Source organism: Mixophyes fleayi, chromosome 4, assembly GCF_038048845.1.
Source record: "Mixophyes fleayi isolate aMixFle1 chromosome 4, aMixFle1.hap1, whole genome shotgun sequence".
In the NCBI taxonomy this organism is placed as follows: Eukaryota; Metazoa; Chordata; class Amphibia; order Anura; family Limnodynastidae; genus Mixophyes; species Mixophyes fleayi.
Window position 1 is genome coordinate 117,261,905 of NC_134405.1, and position 14,630 is coordinate 117,276,534.

Genomic DNA, 14,630 nt, shown 5'->3' on the forward strand with positions numbered 1-14,630 from the left:
TTTTTCGATATTAAGGGTGTAATTTTGGAAGAAAGGGTTCCAGAAGGCACAACAGTTAATCAGCATTATTATAAGGAAGTTTTGCAAAAGCTGAGAGAGTCAGAAAGAAACGGCCGCAACTGTGGAAAAATGGTTTCTTTCTTCACCAGGACAATACTCCTGCTCACACAGCACTTTCTGTGAAGCAGTTTTTGACTGACAAACACAATACTACACTTGAACATCCTCCATATTCGCCCGATTTAGCACCTTGCGATTTTGATCTTTTCCCAAAAGTTAAATCAGTGCTTAAAGCGACACATTTTGAGTCAGTTGATGCTGTAAAGAAGAAAACGGCAGATATGTTGAAACAAGTGACAGAATTGATTTGCTCCATGCCTTCGACCAGTGGAAAACAGGACTACAGCGATTTATTAGTGCAAATGGGGAGTATATTGAAGGGGACAAACATTAAATTTATAATACCAATAAATAAAGGTGAGTTATTTAATCAGTCTTGTTATTTAATAGACATACCTCGTATTTAGCCTTTTTGCGTTTGACCAGAATACCTGGATCCATATTGCCTTTATGCTTAGTTTCAAGCTCTAGTGACTTTGCATAAAGTAGGGTTATTTTAAGTTTTTCTTTCTTTTTACTAGAGACCAGAGGGGTAGGGGAGGTTATTTAGTTCAAAGTACTCGGAGAGGAGTTTTTGATATTGTTTGTTGTAATCTTTATCATGTAGAAGTGTTTCATTAATCCACAAGATCATGGGATGAGGTCGAGGAGTCAGATCATGAAGTTTTGACGTAATAGTGGCACTCTATGGGGTGAATATGTACTGCATCTAGTTTTAAGGTGAAGTAATGGCTTAGAAGAAGCATACCTATTCTTGAATAAGTATTATGAACCATCAAGATGAAAGTATAATCTCTAGATAGTGTCTCTCTGACTCTCCAAAAGTCATATGCATTTTAAATTGCTGCATATAAAATTACCTTTCTTCCACCTCTATATTTTATGTAGACTGTGCACAGTCTATGTAATAAAGATTGTGGTATTCCAGAGGCATGTTCAGTACATGTATAAGGAATATGCTAAATGTGTACTGAGCTAACAAGCAGCAAGACTATCAGAGTTGTTGCCTACACAATTTACAAGGGAACTGTAAAGATTTGCTCCTCACACACAGATCACTTAACCATAGCTTTCCTAATGCTTCTCCAGCTACCCCTCCCCATACATTCCAAGCTCCCCTCACCCTCCTCCATACAAACACAAAACAGTTTAAAAAATACCACCACTACACAAATTAACTATTTTCAGTACAGGATATATCATGTAAACAAATTGGTGGGATTTAGTGCAACAGACCATTTAAACACTAAATCAATGAATAAACATTTTCTTTTGCGAAAACCAGAATTTTAAGGAGATTGCCATCTTTTTACTGCATATAGTGGAACTCCCACAGGAACTTCCTTCGTTACCTGAAGCAGTGACAGTCTTTTGATGTAGGTCACAAAACTGAATAACCCACTAAAAGTCTGCCTAACGCTACATTGTTTTAACATATGTGTAGCTCTGGTACTATACAGAAAACAAATTGTCCCTGCCCTGAAAATTCTATTGAAAAAGTTTATTTCTTGCTATATACAGTAGTGATGCACAAGTTTTATTTTCAGATAGCATATTCATTAATCCTGATTTGAGAATGTGGCATGATGGTGAGGGGTGGGTGTTCTCTGCCAATTTTGATATAGATACGGCTTTTTTGTCAAGATTCTGTCAGAACACATGATCTACATAAAACAACTATCCATGGTTTCTTTAAAAATGTCTTCTTTATTTATTACTTAACATTTTAAATGGGTCAGTCTTCATATAGTTCATTCAAATTATGAAATGACATTATATTATTAATAATAATGACTATATTCAGAAAATCAATAACCAGATGTGCATAGCTGTTATCCAACTTAATCAGTAAAGTATGCACTTAAATTCTCCATATATATTACATTCATTTGCATATATCAAACTCATGATTACTGAAAAGATTCCTTAAAGTGTCCAGTGCTTATAATTAATAACTAAAAAAATATTATAATAAATTAAGCATACCTCTAAAATTTGGGAATTAGGGTGGCTGACACATGCAAAGACTTCATCTCTGTCCCTAAAAACACCTCTTCAATGTCCAGTGACAAATCTCACAAGACTTAATGCTATACGCATTCATTTTATATGGAGGAAAGAGAATTACCTGGTAGCACACCTCCCAACATTTTAAATGTCCAAATGAAGAAACGGCCACACCTCCACAGAAAGAGGAGTATAGTCATGTCACATTAGGGGCGTTGTCATGTCACAGTGGACGTGGCAACCCAAAGAGAAGAGCTCCATTGCTCCATTGCTAATTCTCATTGCTGAAATACAAATACTAGGCCTTGCAGGCTTTTCTTCTGACTTTTCTTTTCTGCCACTGCTGTCTGTCAATGTGTCCTAGATGTGGTAGGAATTGCTGTGTGTTTGAGTCATTGCTCTGTCACTTAGCATCCAGCCAGGTCGCTGCAGTAATTGTCCGAAAGTTTATGAAAATAATATTGTGACCTGTAGGGTGGTCAAAATTGACTGCAAATGACTTGAAATTAGTGTTATTGAGGTTAATAATAATGTAGGATCCAAAAAAGTGCAAAATTATGTGATTTTAGCATATATTAGCAATTTTTCTAAAAAAAAAAATGCAAACCCAAACCACACGAGGGTGGTTTTACTGAAACCAAAACATGAAGCTAATCCAGATGCAAAATCAAAACCACTTCACGGGGGTCAGCGGGCATCTCTACTTTTTAAGTGTATTTTGCTGTTATTATTATCATTGTTTATTTATATAATAAATCGTATTACAGGGCGCTTCACAGAGAATATGTAATCATTTAAATAATAGCTAGAGTCTTGGTTTTTTAAACCCGCCAGAAAACTCTCCGCTTGATACATTTACCCCCTGGGCTGGTTTGAAGGATTTTTCAAAAAAATGTGTCACTTTGCCCATAACTCCATCCAATACGAGTATAAACATGCAAAGGATGGTGGAGGATTACTTTCAAGAGGTAGTTGATATGGAAATATCAGACAGTGCCTTTTCTTACTGGGAAGAAAAGCAGGCCATTTGGAAACCCATGTACAAACTTGCTTTGCAATACCTAAGCTGCCCACCCTGTGTGTACTCTGAACGAGTGTTCAGCACAGCAGGGAACTTAGTCAGTGATCGCCGTAGAAGGTTACTTCCCAAAAATGTGGAGAAAATGATGTTTATAAAAATGAACTACATCTTCCACGAGGAAGGCCTTCACCATCCAAGACATCCAGCACTGACTGTTCTCTACTGGCAGATTCAAGCGGCGATGAATAAATAGTCTGTGATAATGACGTACACACTGATGAGGGTGAGGATGAAGCTGAAGGTGATGACGATAACATCTTTTTAAAACTTTCTATGTAAGTGTAGGGTGCAATGTACCCCCAAAGAGGAAAGGGACTTGTGAAAGGCTGCTGTTTGGGCAATTTATCCTGAAGGGTAGGGTGTCACAGACAGAGTGACCCCAAACTGCCTTTGTCCATTTCTCTTAATATTGTACAGCCTATAACGGCTGAATTTTTTAGTATTTTATACAAGTGGAGGGGAGCCTAGAGAGCCAGAAACCAAACTGGCTTTCTCCATGTCAATTAATATTGTACAGCCTATAACGGCTGAATTTTTTGGTATTTTATACAAGTGGAGGGGAGCCTAGAGAGACAGAAACCAAACTGGCTTTCTCCATGTCAATTAATATTGTACAGCCTATAACGGCTGAATTTTTTTGTATTTTCGACAAGTGGAGGGGGGCCTATAGAGCCAGAAACTAAACTGGCTTTCTCCATTTAAATTAATATTGTACAGTCTATAACGGCTGAATTTTTTGGTATTTTATACAAGTGGAGGGGAGCCTAGAGAGACAGAAACCAAACTGGCTTTCTCCATGTCAATTAATATTGTACAGCCTATAACGGCTGAATTTTTTGGTATTTTATACAAGTGGAGGAGGGCCTATAGAGACAGAAAGCAAACTGCCTTTTTACATTTCTTTACATATTTAACTATTAGTGTAGGGTGTAATATACATCCAAAGACGATGGCTGCATTGCCAATATGCATAGATGGAGAGGAAGACAATCTGTTTTGTGTGTAGAATAAATGAAGGCCTACCAACGAACAATTAAACTGTTTTTTGGATGATTTATTACCTCTACAATTAGATTACTTATCTCTAAAACAGTTGGAGCACTAAATTGGGTTATTTTAGGCCCAAAAACATTGATTTTCCAACAAAATAGCAAAACAAAACCAAAACACGCAATGGCGGTTTTGCAAAACCAAAACCAAAACACAACGGTAATCCAGATAAAAAACCGAATCCAAAACCAAAACACGGAGGTCAGTGACCATCTCTAATCAAAAATGAAAAATTGCCAGATATACTCCTATTCACTTTTGCTCTTATGTCACTGTTGGCTACAAGAGCATCTATGACAGGGATTAATGAATTTACCCTAAACTTGTCTCTTGGAGAAAGTTTGTCTAAGGCTTCAATACTGTCCCATCATTGTTTTTGTCACGTTGTCAGGCGCCGTCTCCGCACTGACACTTGGTGCAGGAGACGGACGCTTGCACCTTCCAAGCAACCCCGTCCTGTTGCCTAGCAGCGGGACGCTATCTCTGCTCACCTGGATACCTGGATACCCTCCAGAGAACCCTGACTCCTCCCGGAGTATCTGTTGCTCCCGCAACCCCTGTTGTCGGCTCTCCAGCTGCACCTAATCCTACTGAATAGATTCCACCTGGCCTTCTTCTCCCGCTTCCCATTCCTGATTCCCCCAGGATCAGCATCACAATGGATTTCATCACTGATCTTCCTCTAAGCCATGACTGCAATACCATCTGGGTCATGGTAGATCGTTTCTCCAAAATGTCCCACTTCATTCCCTGTAAAGGCCTTCCCTCAGCGTCTGAACTTGCTAATCTGTTCCTGAAAAATGTCTTCCGCCTCCATGGATGTCCTCAAGAGATCATCTCCGATCGTGGAGTACAATTTGTGGCTAAGTTCTGGAGGGCTTTCTGTACCAAACTCGGGGTCAAACTCAAATTTTCTTCGGGTTATCACCCTCAGACAAATGGACAAACAGAACGAGTAAATCAAGACCTGGGGGTAAATGTATGAACATGCGGGTTCTTCAACACCCGCGTGTTCGGCGATTAAATTTCAAGCGGCGCTGCATTGTAAATGGAAACTTCCCTTTATAATGCAGCGCCATGTGAAATTTAATCGCTGAACACGCGGGTGTTGAAGAACCCGCATGTTCATACATTTACCCCCTGGAGTGTTTTCTACGTTGCTTCTCTTCGGAACATCAAGCTTCTTAGAGTGATCTCCTTTACTGGGCTGAGTTTGTGTAATACTTACCTCTCCTCGCCCCCCCGCTGCTCCGTCGGACCCGGAAGCCGCACTTCCAGGTTCGGCGGTCACATGACCGCCAGACCTAGGGCAGGGAATTCAAATCTGGGACTTCCTATTTAAACAGTGCTCTGACACTCTAGGAGTCTCAGAGCAACTTACCTGTTCCTGGCTCCTGATTCCTGTGTCCTCCTGGTTCCTGCTTCCTGTGTGTATTGATCTCCTGTGTACCGACCCGGCTTGCTGACCTCCCTGATTGCCTGTGCTCCTGACCCGGATTGTCTGACGTTCCTTCCTCTATACGTTTATCTGCCATTTCTGTGTACCGACCCGGCTAGCTGACTTTGCATCTGTTCTGGTGACCCGTGTACCGACCCAGTTTGATTGACTCCGAGATTGTCTCCCGATTCTGTCTGCATTGCCTACCTGTGTACCAACCCGGCCTGGCCGACTATTCTTATCCTGCTCCTATTCCGCTGTACTACATATTGAGGAAAACCTGAGGACCGCAACCTGCGACTCCTGGCAGCAAAGCCCATCCCGCCTTGCGGCGGTTCTTGGTGAATACCGGGGAGATCGTTAGACTCCGCACCTCAGGTAAGCCAGCGCTAATCAAGATTAGTAGTGTATCCAGTAATCCGTTACAGTTTGCTCATAACAACCTCTCACACTCCTCCTCGGGATATTCTCCTTTCTTCATTGTTTATGGGAAACATCCTACACCTCCCCTCTTATCTGAAGTTCCGGCATCCACGGTGCCCGCTGTCGATTCCCTCATCCACGACATGTTGCAAATTTGGTCCAGGACCCAAGCAAGACTCACTATGTCTATGCAACGGTACAAGTCGGCTGCTGATCATCACCGAAGAAACCTTCCTGTACTAAAAGTAGGAGATCGGGTGTGGCTAGCCACTCGGAATCTCAGACCCCGTGTCCACTCCATGAAATTAGCTCCTCGTTTCATTGGACCATTTGCCATATCCAAAATTATTAATCCAGTCTCCTACAAACTCTCTTTACCTCCTTCCCTTAGGATCCACATTACTTTCCACATCTCCCTGCTGAAACCTCTGGTCCTCAATGAATTCTGCAAAGAACCAGTTGCTCCTCCACCCATCAAGACCTCCCTGGGGGAGGAGTATGAAGTAGAACGAATTTTGAGGGTCCGTTCCATTCATGGCAATCTTCAGTACTTGGTTCACTGGAAGGGTTACGGTCCGGAGGAGAGATCCTGGGTTCCTGAAGTGAATCTTCATGCCCCCCGTCTCCTTGCAAGATTTCTGAAGAAGACCAATCCTTCTTTTGGGGAGAGAGAGGGAGGGGGTACTGTCAGATGCCGTCCCCGCCGTTCTTCCACTCGGCGGGGACGGACGCCTGTCTCCGCCGCTCAGCCCGGACGGTTGCCGGGCAACAGAACAGCCGTGCCCCTCAGTCCTGTCGGGCACATGCGCACAGGTCCGTCCCGTTGCTAGGCAACGGGATGCTCTCTTCGGCACTCGGTGTGCCTGATTCTGCCTCATCCAATCCCTGCCTACCTGTCTCTATTTAAACCTGGCACTGGCGCCATTAGGGTGCCAGAGTAACCGGTTTCTGCCTCTAGCTCCCAAGTGTTTGCTCCTTTGTTGTGACCCGGCTTCCTCGACCATTCTTCAGTTTCTGCCTTCCTGTTGTGACCCGGCTTGCTGACCATCCTCCCTTCTGTGTGCCCCACTGTGTTCCTGCGACCTTGGCTTGTTTGACGATTCTCCTGGATTCCCCCTTTTGTACCACGCATACCGATTGGCTTGACCCGGACCGTCTGACCCTTTTTTCACTACACCGGCAACTGACTAATAGGACCGCGACCTGTGTACCCTGTGCAGCGAAGTCCAAACCTCCTTGCGGGGGTCCCTGGTGAAAACCAGGGGTACGTTAGACTCCGCACCTATTTGCTCAGTAGCGCTAATACTGGTTAGTGTTCCGCTCTATTCGGGCCTGACACTAACCACAACTTGCTGTAACAGATTCTGGATACTATATTACTAATCTTGATTAGCGCTGGCTTACCTGAGGTGCGAAGTCTAACGATCTCTCCGGTGTTCACCAAGAACCACCGCAAGGCGGGGTGGGCTTCGCTGCCAGGAGTCGCAAGTCGCGGTCCCCAGGTTCGCCCCAAGATGTAGTACAGCGGAGTGAAGCGGAGGTAGCGGAGTCAAACAAGCCGGTTCGGTACACAGGAATGGAGTCAGGCAGAATCAGAAGGCAAACCGGAGTCAACAAGCCAGGTTCGGTACACGGGTCACAAGAATAGGAGAATGGTCAGCAAGCCGGGTCGGTACACAGGGGTGGGAGAGCCAGAGAAGTCAAACAGGCAGAGATCAGCACACAGGTAGACACTGGAATCTGGAAGACACTGCAATCCACGAAGAACAGGAGCCAGGAACAGGTAAGTGTTGCTCTGACACTCAGCGAGTGCCAGAGTGAGGTTTTTATGCTGAAGGGGATTCAAAGTCCCCGCCTCTGAGATGTGGTCATGTGACCGCCTCCGGGTGCGGTCACGTGGTCCTGGATGCGGAAGTGCGGCTTCCGGACGGAGCGGCGGGGATAAGGTAAGTCTGTTACACTTACATTTCTTAATATCATAATCAGGGCTGGTATCTAGGTTTGCTAGGGTTTTGGGAGCATCTACAACACTAATGTCACTCATTCATCCCCCTACTGGGCACAAGCCTCTGACATGAAGAAGCATCAGCAGGCAGCTTCTTCCATGAATCCACCCGACTCCACAGATATAGTTTTTGATATAGTTCTTGTTACACTCTTGGCTGGAGGTGTCTCTATCAGCTCTCTGTGCCTCATAACATGACTCAGGCAGATGGTTCTCTTTTCTGTCCAATACAAAGAAATACTCTCTTACTGTGAAGTGGAATAGCAGGTAATAATAAAAGGTGAAAAGTAAGCCAATCAGATCACTGCCTGTCATCTGAATAGCCATATAAGCGATCAAAAGCATTGGTTGTCAGTGGACAGCAACATGTAGCTCATCGCTTGGCTGCCTGTCGCTGCATGGGTTCCACAGTGCTGTGTGGCTGACAGGAAGTCTCACTTCACTTCCTGTCTGCCTGATCTGAGGCGCGACGACGGCCAGAGCGACTAAAGGTAAGTGAGCGGGGTGGGGCGGGGCTGTCTTTAATAAACTATAGGGAGGGGGGCTTCCTAGACTAATCTTTAGAGAAGGAGGGCTGCCTATACCAAACTATAAGGAGAGGGGCCTGCTATGTGAGGGAGGAAGGGTGTATGTTGCTATAATGTGTGAGGGAGTGGGGGGTCTTAATATATTGTGTGATATGAGATAAGGGAGGTAGGCTATTAATATAAAAGAGTTTAGGTGGGGGATAATTAGTTAATGGGTGCTATTTTATTTTAGGAGTGATAGTAGGGCAATTTAATTTATTGGTGGGGCCTATTAAATTAAGATGGGGGTGACAGGACCATTAATTAAATGCTGGGGTGATTTGGTGCTATTAATTGAGAGTTTGGGGAGGATAGCTATTTATTAAATGTGAAAATGTAATTATTTAATGCCAGGCATGATTGTGGGAAATGGTTATATTTAACATAAATGCTATTGATTTATTGCTGGGGCTGTTTGGAGGGAGGGAAATAGGTTTATTTAATAAATGGGAATACTATTACTTTTATATCAGGGCTGGTTGGAGGAAAATCGATCTATTTATCAAATGTGAGAACTATTATTTTAATGTTAGGACTGGAGGGAGGGCTAATTATTAAATGTGGGTGCTATTGATTTAATGCCAGGGCTACTTGGAGTTTTCTCAATTTCATTTACCCAATTTTTTTCAGGATCCAGACAAGCAGCAACTGATCTGAAGAAACAAGCAGCCACAAGTGGTAAAAGTGACAAAAACAGGTAGGAAAGAACAAAATAGTCTGCTAACTGTGCTGAATCTGGTGGGGCAGTCCCGAATTTCGGTGACTGTCTTGCTTAGTCAGGATTTGGTCCGACTACAAGGACAGTTGGGAGGTATGTCCCACTTCACACTGTACTGCTCATGAAGGCAGAGCTACGTTCAACAGTAGTGAACATAGTTTTGCCTGTGTATTTATCTAAAATGTATCTAAAATGATAAGACAGGGTTAAGTCCCCCATGCCCCCCAGAGCCTTATTTCAGCTCTGATGATACTTTAGTGGTTCTTGCATTGATTCCATTGCCTGCCATCTACCTTGCATTGGTCTCATTCTCAGATCACTTTGTAGAACATATGGTTTTCCCCCATTGCACTGACAATATCATTAATCCTTCCTCTTTTGCACTTACTATATCACCAGCAAACCCTAGAAATAGCTCTCCCCTTCACTAAAGCCATTGTCTGCCAAACCTCCCTGCACTGTTAATAATTCAAACCACCAATCACTGGGCACATTTGGGGCTTATACACAATTGTTACAAAAGAAGTGTTTTCTTGCAGATGCTTGCAAAATTTCACCTTTGTGGTGATTGCGCTGGATAGCCATTTATTATAAGGATTATTTTTAATGCTTTATTTTTTTTTTTTTTAAACACACAGTACACATATTCCTATATTATATATAGAGAGATTTGACTGGTAGTTTGCATCTCAGGACATCAGGGAAAGATACAACAGTGGGGTAAGGTGCTCATATGCTGCTATGGCAGGCTGATCAAATACAATTGTGCCAACATGTTTTGTAATAGCTAAACTTGTTAAACAGATAGTCAGATATGTTTCTAAGAAGGGAATTTTGAAAGGATGTGTTAGTAGACAGCTAAACAAGTTTGAACACAAAGGTATAAACCAGTCGCAGATCATCCAAAAGGATTCATGTATTTTTATAGCACAGGACTGGCAACTTTTTCCCTGCATTGCCTTAGAGATGGCCCACTGTGTCTTAAATCATCGCATCCAGGTTTTTCTGTTACTACAACCAAATTCCAGTAGTTCTAAATCCTGTCTCCTATTGTTGGCCCCACCTCCAGTTGACTTGGTGCCACCCACATGAGGGCACTACAAGAATTTTTTCCAGGGCCACTTTAAGTTCCTAATCTGCCCCTGAGTGTCGGAGCAATAGATTTTCCTGCCGGTCTGACTCCCTCTTTGCTGCAGAAGCTGAACTTATCTGTGTCTCTCCCTTGGCTTGTCTCTCTACCTGGTAACCCCTCAAGTACTAGTCCTTACTCGTTTTGACCACTCTCCCTCGGAGACCCTGAATTTGAACTGCACCACTTCATGTGTACCAGATCCCGGCTTATTTTTGGACCTGCCTTCTGCATACTGATTTTATACCTCGCTACCGCCAGTGTACCAGTCCTCAGCTAGCTGACCTGCTTCTTTACTGTGTTACGCAGAGTGGATGATCAGAGGGCCGCAACCAGTGTGTTCCCGCCTGCAAAAGTCCTTCCTGCCTTGCGGCGGTTGTTGATGAAGAGCGGTACTTGATGTTAAGACTCTGCGCCTCTGTTTGGCAAGCGCTAAGCCAGGCTAACACATGTAACCATCACCACAGTGCTCTCCTCCTGAGACAATCGTGACATAAGTATTGTCACAGATCTCTCTCTTCAATGTAGATTAGCTGTCGGCTGAAACAAAAGCTAGGAAACAGAAAATGTTCATTACTGTTGTTTAGTTTTTCTTCTACGTACTACAATTTATGTCCACTAGGTTTGATATAAGTAAGATTTAAAAAAAAAAAAAAATACCAATAAAAATTAAATTTTCAGGGACACAAACATATCTGGGCAGCACAACAGCTCGTATTTATTAAGTGTCAAGACACTATTCACTCTAGTTTATATGATACTTTATTATTATTATATTGTGTACAAATATACTGAACAATGGACATCATGCACAAGTGTTGTGATATATTCAAAGTGAGGTGACCTAAAAAATTGCAGGGCACACTGTGCTCCTTCTTTGCTTCCAAAATAAAATTACCTTAGATATACAGAACAAACTGTACTGTGTACACTTAGTCAGCAGCAGGGGCCTAAGTGGAAATTTAGAAGGAGCGGTATAGAATATATGACTAAATGGAATTTGATAGGTTTACAATTAAAGCAGTAGGAAAATACCAACGTATACTGGTCCACATCGATCACTGGTCAGCAGTGAAAAATAAAGACAATAAGGCAGATTCAATTGGCCGCGATGTTCCTGGGAACATTTTGGCCGCGTTTTATAGTAACGGTTACTTTTGTTCCCACCTCTGTGGCGTGAGCAAAGTAAGCGTTCCTTTTACTAAAAAAATAAATCACCACGTAGTGGCTCACGGCTGTTCTGGTGTATTTTTTTTTTTTATTAATTGAGTTTACCCCTAAGTGACAATGATGGACCTAAAGTTTTATGAACAAATCTTTAACACAAAAAAAAAAAAAAGACTTGCTCTGGGAAACTATGTGTGTAATTATATTAAAATTCAGTTTGGTTATTGTAGTTTACCAATTATCCCCATAGACAGTATTTAAAAAAAAAAAAGAAAAAAGAAAAAAAAACATTTTCCCAAAAGTAAAATGGACGCCAGTGCGTCATCAGGCGCTTCACGTGACTCACTATTTGTACTAGGCATTCACGGACTCGCTTTTCCGCTTCCCTGTCGTGTCATAAAAGTGTCGCGAGAGATAGGGAGAGGTTTAGTTGTTCTGGCCGAGGAAGACTGTCAGCTCGGCCGGGACGGGTAGTGAAGAGGAGCCTACAGTACGACCGGCACCACCTTCTCTCAGGCTGCTTAGGAGAGGGCACTCTATGTTACTGGAGCGGGGAAGATTACCATCCCCCACCGGGTGAGAGATTCGTGATCGACCCCTTTGGGTGGGGAAGGAAGCAGCAGGGGATCTCGGATTGTCTCCGGCTACTGCGGGCAGGGTAATGAGCCGGGCCGCAGGTCTCTGATCGTGATCGGTAAGAGCACCTAGTGCGTTAGCAGCGAGAGCTGAGGGACCTAACATTGTGGGCGAGGAGGTGGATGTGGGGGAGGGGGCTATTTACATCTGTGATCTTTAACCCATTTGTTGCAGCGATGTCCACCATGAGCTGGCTTAATAGTCATACTCTAACACTTCCATTAACCTCTTCATTTATACAGTCGTTCGGTTCTCTGCAGTTGTGTGTCTATGTATGTACGGCCGTCCTAGAGAGTCTGGTGAGATAATCAGCTATTACGCATCTCGGATACTCCTAAACTGTAATCAGTTCATATTTGGCCCACATGTAATATTTTATCTGTATAAAGTGCAGCTCGGTTTTAAAAAGGGCCTTTTACAGACGGCTCTCTTGGGAGAACTGAAGCGTTGCAGCATAAAGATAAATTCTATATTATTAGCAATGTGTTGTTGACAGTTTCGCATATTACAATGCGGAAACATTGGTTTCCCAAGGTTATTTGTGGCATATTTTTGTTTCTGATAGGTTTATAAACAGTGGGGTTACTTATCATATTGTGCAATATTTTAAGCATTCAATGCAATAGCTACAGTATGTGTTGGGTATGCTTTTAATGCATAATAGTTTACAAATCAGTGTGTTCTATTGAAAGTTAATAATTTTCTTTAAATAGGTTAATTTGACCTTGCAAATTACATTACCAATTAACATTTGTTTTCCCTTTTTCCTCTTTTTTACTTCTAGTTAAATGACACTTTATCTGACTGAAAGTTATTTTGGTTGCTGCAGTTGTTCATCCATTGCAGGTTAATCTGACTTGTTTGTAACTTTATTTGGGTAAAACATCAAATATATTTATACAGACATTTTTTATTGTGCTCTGTAATATTTGTACATCAAAAATGCATGGTCACTGACTTTAAAGTGTGCTCACCATCGTAAGAGCAAATCAAGATACAGAACAGGTAATCCTTCCTAATTCTTGGATGGGTCAGACTAATTGCTATAGCAGGGCACATTTGAGACATACATTTTATTGGCTGACCTAATATTAAATCAGATGATCAATTCTCAGGTAGTGATTTTTTTTTAATTTTAATACAAAATTATTCTATTGTACTCTACTCTACCACCTACTAAATCCTATTTCACCCTTACTAGTAGCTGGGTCTAATGACACATGAGATGGATACCTGAGGGTAAATTTATCAAGTTGCAGGCTTGAAAAAGTAGAGATGTTGCCTATAGCAACCAATTAGATTCTAGCTATCATTTTGTAGAATGTATTCAATAAATGACAGCTAGATTCTGGTTGCCATAGACAACATCTCCACTTTTTCAAACCAACAGCTTGATACGTAACGTAAATTTATGAAGCTGAGAATTTTCCGGCGAGTTTGAAAAGTGGAGATGTTGCTTATAGCAACCAATTGGATTCTAGCTATCATTTTCTAGAATGTACTAAAAAAATTATAGCTAGAATCTGATTGGTTTTTCAAACCTGCTGGAAAACGCTCAGCTTGATACATTTACCCCCTGGAGTCTTAATGAAGTTCTCAAGTCATAGCAATCCCATGCATTGTCAATGCTGTTGCCAACAGTGTGAGCGTTCCATTCTGCCCAGAGACCTGTAAAATCTCAGAACAGGTTGTGAGAGGAGATCCCAGTTGACTCTCCTGTATTTTCATTAGAATACAAGGTGCTGAAATCGGCTCTGAAATTAACTCTAAAAAGATTTGTATAGAAATTCCACATTATTGCGCAAAAGTTAGGGAGAAGTGCTCATTAATCATAATAGTGTTTAACCATCACACCTCAAACAAAAATCTGAGCAAAGTAATGTTTGTTTTTTACTCTCCACAAGTGCATATAATCTGTCAATACTACATTTTTTAGAGAGATGAGCAACAAAAGCTACAGTCTTGGAACTACTTATCACTTTGAATAGGAATAAAGTTATCCCTCTTTATACCACCAGTATAAAACACAAGCCAAACAATGAGTTACTTCAAAAGTGGTGGTATAAAAGGTTGATGTATAATGGAATTCATGTGTATGAAGGTATACAGGTTAAAAGTGTGAGGGTTATAATTCTGAAAACTATTTCTAAAGGGGATCATAAAATAAAGGTTATCATTGCTTAGAGGGAATTCAGTTTGTTGTGAGGTGACACAATGTGCTTCCAGAACTGTCCACGGAGACACATTGTGCCCCAGTTTCTACTATAATCCCCACTCATTTCCCGTCGCA

The 14,630-nt window shown here is 42.1% G+C and overlaps 1 protein-coding gene across 4 annotated transcripts in view; it reads left to right on the forward strand.

Moving 5' to 3' along the window:
- Positions 1 to 12,085: 12,085 nt before the first annotated feature.
- The window catches only part of RNF111 (ring finger protein 111), a 51,961-nt gene continuing 49,416 nt past the window's right edge, over positions 12,086 to 14,630 (forward strand). For all 4 annotated transcript variants that reach the window (XM_075208074.1, XM_075208075.1, XM_075208076.1 and 1 more), the window contains exon 1: positions 12,086 to 12,398. The gene's annotated coding sequence lies outside the window, so the exon portion shown is untranslated. The remainder of the gene's footprint in view (positions 12,399 to 14,630) is intronic.